A 6299-nucleotide genomic window follows, 5' to 3' on the forward strand; every position below is an offset into this window, starting at 1 on the left:
TGACACTGCACATTAAGCCCCATTCACATTACTTTTCAAGACAATACAGGGTATCTTTGTGGGTGGCTAACTGCAACAGATGACCTCAGAGTGCATATATATCCCACATCTGGGAATCCTGTACTATGGGTCCTTCTTCTATGGGGACACATGTATGTATATGTATGTGTATATATATTTCTGATGTTTGTTAATCTGCTTAGAATCACATGCTGTGCATAGGTCCGACATTCAGTGGTCACTGCGGAGTATTGCATTTTGTTTTTCGTAGTCGAAAAGGGGACGTCGACAAGGCATGTCTGTAACACTATCCCTATAGTGACGTGCGTTGTACCCACAATCCCTCACGCGTCGAGGTCCCTCAGATTGTTTTTTTCCGCCCAGTTACTGGTCGCCTTTATGCGGAGCTCCTCGAGAGACATTGTCAAATCATTCCTTCGACCTTTGGTCGTTTATTATCAATATTAATAACATAGATCCCTCCCTCGACGCAGAGCTGTTTCTCCGCCGAGCAAGATCTTCGACGGAAGGACGAGCAGAGGAGATCCTTCGGTGCTGCCGAACACGTGGCCTGGCCTCGCCGGCCTTACACAGTAGGGAGAGTGGCGTTGTGTGGTCTTTCCTTTCTCTTTGAGAATGCCTTTCTCTTTCCCCTCCCTCTCTTCCGAGGTCGTAATCACACTTCTGGCCCTCAGCTATGGAGAGGACGCCCTTTAGGTTTTGCCCGCTTTGCAAGGGTAAATATACCTAGAAAGACAAGCACAAACGGTGCAACCGTTGCTTGCCCCTCGATCACAAGGAGGACGGCTGTGCGGCCTGTAAGTTACTGAAGCCCAAAACGTTAAAGGACCGCAGGGTCAAAAGGTGGGCGGCCTAAGCCATGTCTAGGTCTGACTCCTCACCCGCTGCCGCTGCCGCCGAATGCGATGAAGACAGTGATTACACGGCCCCCGTAACAGAGGTTCTAGACCTCTCAAAGGAGCGTTCACGCTCCTTGTCGTCCGTCCCCGGCCCCGACAAGCCCAGCTCACGCCCAGCTTATGGGGATGAACACCCCGGCGACAAGGACGCACATAAAAAGCACAAAAACACATACACCCCGGCACGCATTCATCAAAGACGAAGGCAGCCATAGCGCCAACAGGGGCGTCGGGTCCACCGGCGTCTTCCGCCGACCGGAAGGGTCGTCAGCCCTCCCTGCCACCGCTTCCGTGACAGGCATTCTAAAGATAAGGGCGCTAACACCAAATCCTCTGGTGACGCGCCTCGTAAGAGTGCTCACGTTGCCAGTAAAGACTCAACGTTACCTAGCGCGACAGCGACCGATCCCTCAGCAGAGAGAATGATCGCCGAAAGCCTCGCGCGTATATCCACTAAAGACGGCCAGAGACGGACCGCAAGCGATACGCCAAAAACCGCGCACAAGGCCAAAGAAACGCTGAAGGCGCAGGAAAACAGGTCAGGACAGCGCCCGCCGTCGACGGAAAGCCCAAACCTGCGAGAAGGCTTCTCAGAAGGCGAAGGGTCGCTTTCTTTGACGTTATGGGACAGAACCAGGCAACTACAGGAAGAAGAAAATCCTTTTTCATTCCCAGACCGCTCTGGCCGACCTCAGTGGACCTTAGAGAAGTTCCAGTCCTGTATGGATAAAATAGGCAGGTTCATGGCCATCCCAGAAAATAGGGCACCCAAGAGACCAAGGGAGGCACCCCAGGAGGGTCCAAGGGTTAAATACCCAAGGTTCTATAACCCCATACAGGAAGACATGGACTCTTACGACCTCACTGAGGAGGGCACTCACTTCCAGCAGGAAGATTAGTTCATTAATGATGAAGACCAACAAGAAGAAGAAGGGTTTCATGAGGACACTAACATAGGTGAGGAGGGGTACGAGGAGTACACAGGCGAGGGTGACCCAAATCCCTGGCAGTCACCAGCTAGGTCTACAGACACAGACAGTATAGTCATCAGGTCTACTGAAACTACACCAGTCAGGAACCCTTCGCCTGTTGATGATCAGCCCACCCTCAATGCGCTACTGAAGAAGGCAGCAGCACATTTCGAACTCGAAACTGGGGAGGTCACCCTAGATACTGACTTCGTGGAAAGGATTATCAAGGAAAAACCTCCCACTAGTCAAACAATTCCCATCCTCGCCTCAGTTAAAAGACGTATTAACCCCTCACTGTCTACTCCGGCACTGGTGAGAGGGGTCAATCCGAGAATTGAGAAATTGTTCTCACCCTCTCAGTCAGACCCACTATATATTAGGGGTCATTCAATCCCGGACTCCTTAGTGGTGACCAACACTAGGAAGAGGGCTGGGGTCCCACTGTCTACCAGCGAGGCACCCCCAGATAAAGAGGGGAAGAAGCTTTATGCCCTGGCCAAGAGAATCACCACCTCTGCAGCATTCTCAACTAGAATTGCCAATAATAATACATTATTGGCAAGCTACGCTGATGCTCAATGGGGAAAGCTTAAGCAGGACATCGAAGAGGCCCCTGAACCCCTAAAAACTCTATTATTGGCTACAATTAATGAAGGCTCTCTGGTCAACCAAAGCATCGTTAAGAATACCCTCGATGCAGCAGAGATGGCTGGCCGTACTTTGGTAATGGGAATTTTGCTGAAGCGTCACGTCTGGCTTCGCAATTCCGGGTTTAAGGCAGAAACGCAAGCGTCCCTCATTAATAAGCCCATTGAAGAGTCTAACCTCTTTGGAAAGGCAGTTGACGAAGCTCTGGAGAATGCGAAAAAAGAATTTGACACCATAAAGACCTTGGACCAAATCTCAAAGCCCCCTAACAGGCAGGGATTTGGTAACAAGTGCTTTTTTCGTGGCCAACGCCACCAACAAAATCAGCAACAACAGTATTCTGCCAACAACTACCAAGGTAATAGTGGCCAGTACAATCAGAGAGGTCAACGACGTGGCAAGGGGAGAGGCCGGGGTTCCACCCCTAGAGGCTCCCAAGCCACCAACAACACCAAGTGACGCGAAGATTCGGGTCCCCTCCCATGCATCGCCGGTCGGGGGCCGGTTAACATCCTTTCTTCCAGCATGGGAGGGAATAACATCAGACTGCTGGGTACTATCCACCGTAGCCCGTGGCTACTGTATAGAGTTCAACAGTTCCCCAACATACAGATCCCCGCGGGGACGATGCATGACACCAGAATACCTCGCCATCCTTCTCCAAGAAGTGGACCAGCTACTGGAAAAAGAAGCTATAGAGGTTGTGCCTCTATCTCAGGTAACGGAAGGTATTTATTCAGTGTACTTCCTTGTACCCAAAAAGGATCTAACCATGCACCCTGTATTAGATCTGCGCCCAACGAACAAGTTTATCAAACCCCAAAAGTTTCGTATGGTGAAACTGTGACCTTACAGGAAGTGATCCCACTGCTATCACAGAGAGATTACATGACAACACTGGACATGAAAGATGCATACTTTCATATTTTAATGTTGCCAGCGCACAGAAAATACCTCAGGTTCATGATAGAGGGCAAACACTACAAGTTCAGAGTGCTACCCTTCGGCATAGCATCTGCACCAAGGGTATTCACGAAAGTACTGGCAGTGGCAGCGGCCCACTTGCGCAGGTTATCAATCCCAGTATACCCTTACCTCGACGACTGGCTCATAACAGGGGATTCTTACGAGACATGCTTCTCAAACACCCAAAAGACTGTAGACCTTTTGTTCCAACTGGGCTTCTCCATCAACGAGAAGAAGTCCAGCTTAGACCCCAGCCAAGTCAAACAATTCCTAGGGGCTGTAATTCGAACAAAGGACGGCCTCGTCTTCCCCTCCAACTAGAGGGTCCAAACCATGCTGTTCAGATCCCCCAATATGTGGCAGGTCGAGAGGTGACGGTGCGCAAAGCGATGCGCTTGCTAGGAATGATGGCGTCGTGTATTTATTTGGTAACTCACGCGCGCCTGCGCATGCGCCCAATGCAAGAGTGGCTCAACAGCCAGTGGTGTCAGGCCAGCGGACAATGGGACGATCTAGTGGTGGTCTCGCAGGCCTTGGTTCTCTCGCTACGGTGGTGGACAAAGGAAAACCTGGTAATAGGGAAACCTTTTGCCACACCCGCAGTGGAAGCCACTCTAACCACAGACGCATCCCTCACAGGATGGGGGCCTCACCTATCCCATCAGACTGCTCACGGAGTGTGGACTCCGAGCATAGCATCCAAGCACATAAATCTACTGGAGCTACTGGCGGTGTTCAAAGCACTAAAAGCCTTCCAAGAACACCTACAAGGGAAGACAGTGGTGGTCCTTACGGACAGCTCCACAGCAATTTACTACATCAACAAGCAGGGGGGCACCCACTCTCCAGGACTGTCCAAGATGTCCCAGAATATATGGAAGTGGGCTCTCAGACACAACATGTTCCTACTGTCACGACATGTACCAGGGGAACTCAATCTGCTAGCAGACGAACTCAGCAGAGACTTCCCTCTGCCCTCAGAGTACGAATGGCGGTTGCAAGAAGACATCGTTTTCGACATCTTCACACAATGGGGATTCGCAGAAATAGACCTGTTCGCAACTCTGGAGAACTCACAATGCCAAAGTTACGCCTCCAGATACCCCCAGAACAAGTCCATGGGGAACGGTCTGTCGATTCCCTGGTCAGGGAGATTTGTTTACGCTTTTCCCCCCCGACTCCCCTTCTCAACAAGATTGTGCACAAGATGCACCAGGAACAAGTCACCATGATACTAGTGGCCCCTATGTGGGCCCGGCAGCCATGGTTCGCTCACTTGATGGAGATGTCCCTATCTCCCCCAGTGAAACTTCACTGCCCGTACAACATGCTGTCACAGAAAAAGGGCAGGATATTGCATCCATGCCCTCAGAACATGAACTTAGCAGCCTGGCTCCTGAGATCATAGAGTTTGGACATCTAGAACTCCTGCAGAGATGCATGGACATCCTCAGGGAAGCTAGAAAGCCTAACACTCGTCACTGCTATTCTAGTAAGTGGAAAAGATTTGTCATCTGGTGTAGAGGGAAAAGCATCAACCCGGTTGACTGCTCACCCACACAAATTGTTCTGTACCTGACCCACCTATTGGACTCAGGTCTGGTGTTCAATTCTATTAAAGTCCACCTAGCGGAACTTTCTGCATACACCACTTCCCAACTTAAAGTGTTGTGGTGGAAAATCCCAGTCATCAAAGCCTTCATGGAGGGGGTAAAGAGAATACACCCTCCGATAGCTAACCCAGCAGCCCGGATGGGACCTAAATGTGGTACTTACCAGACTCATGGGCTCGCCCTTTGAACCCATGCACAAGGCAACTCTTAAGCACCTCACTCTTAAGACTGCTTTCCTAATAGCTATCACCTCCATTAGGAGAGTAAGTGAACTACAGGATCTTTCAGTTCTAGACCCCTTCGTAACAGTTCACAAAGACAAGGTGGTTCTACGCACACACCCAAGGTTTGCACCGAAATTCATCTTGAAATTCCATGTGAACCAGTCAATAGAACTACCAACGTTCTTTCAAAACCCTTCCAATCTGGGAGAAAAAAGTCTGCATACACTCGATGTGCGCAGAGCTGTCATGTTTTACATGGAAAGAACCAGACCACTGAGAAAGACTAATCAGTTCTTTGTCTCGGTGGCAGCAGGAAGAGAAGGAGATGCAGTTTCAAAGTCCACTATATCTAGATGGATTGTTCAATGCATCACTCTCTGTTACACTCTTGCTAAGAGAGAACTACCCTTCAAGCCAAGAGCACATTCTACTCGAGGCACGGGGGCATCCATAGCTTTCATTGCAAATGTTCCCCTTGAGTCCATCTGCAAGGCGGCAACCTGGAGTTCGGTGCACACCTTTACAAAACACTACTGTTTAGACGCACACTCTAGATCTGACTCCCAGGTGGGACAGGCAGTATTAAGACATCTTTTCTCTACTGTTCCTTCTCATAACCCACCGCCAACTCCGGGTACTGCTCGCTAGTCTATGCACAGCATGTGATTCTAAGCAGATTAACAAACATCAGAAGACAATGCATTACTTACCGTAAAAGCATTTCTGATGGTTGTATCTGCTTAGATTCACATGCGCCCACCCTTCCTCCCCGCTCAGATGGAAGGAACATAGACATCATTTTCTATATTTCTCTCTTTTCTGTACTCACTCACGTCTAGAAGGCTCCCTCAGGGCAGAAAAAATACAAACAGAGGGACCTCGACGCGTGAGGGATTGTGGGTACAACGCACGTCACTATAGGGATAGTGTTACAGACACGCCTTGTCAATGTCCCCT

This window comes from Ambystoma mexicanum, chromosome 4p, assembly GCF_040938575.1.
Source record: "Ambystoma mexicanum isolate Mex_15411 chromosome 4p, UKY_AmexF1_1, whole genome shotgun sequence".
NCBI classification, from domain to species: Eukaryota; Metazoa; Chordata; class Amphibia; order Caudata; family Ambystomatidae; genus Ambystoma; species Ambystoma mexicanum.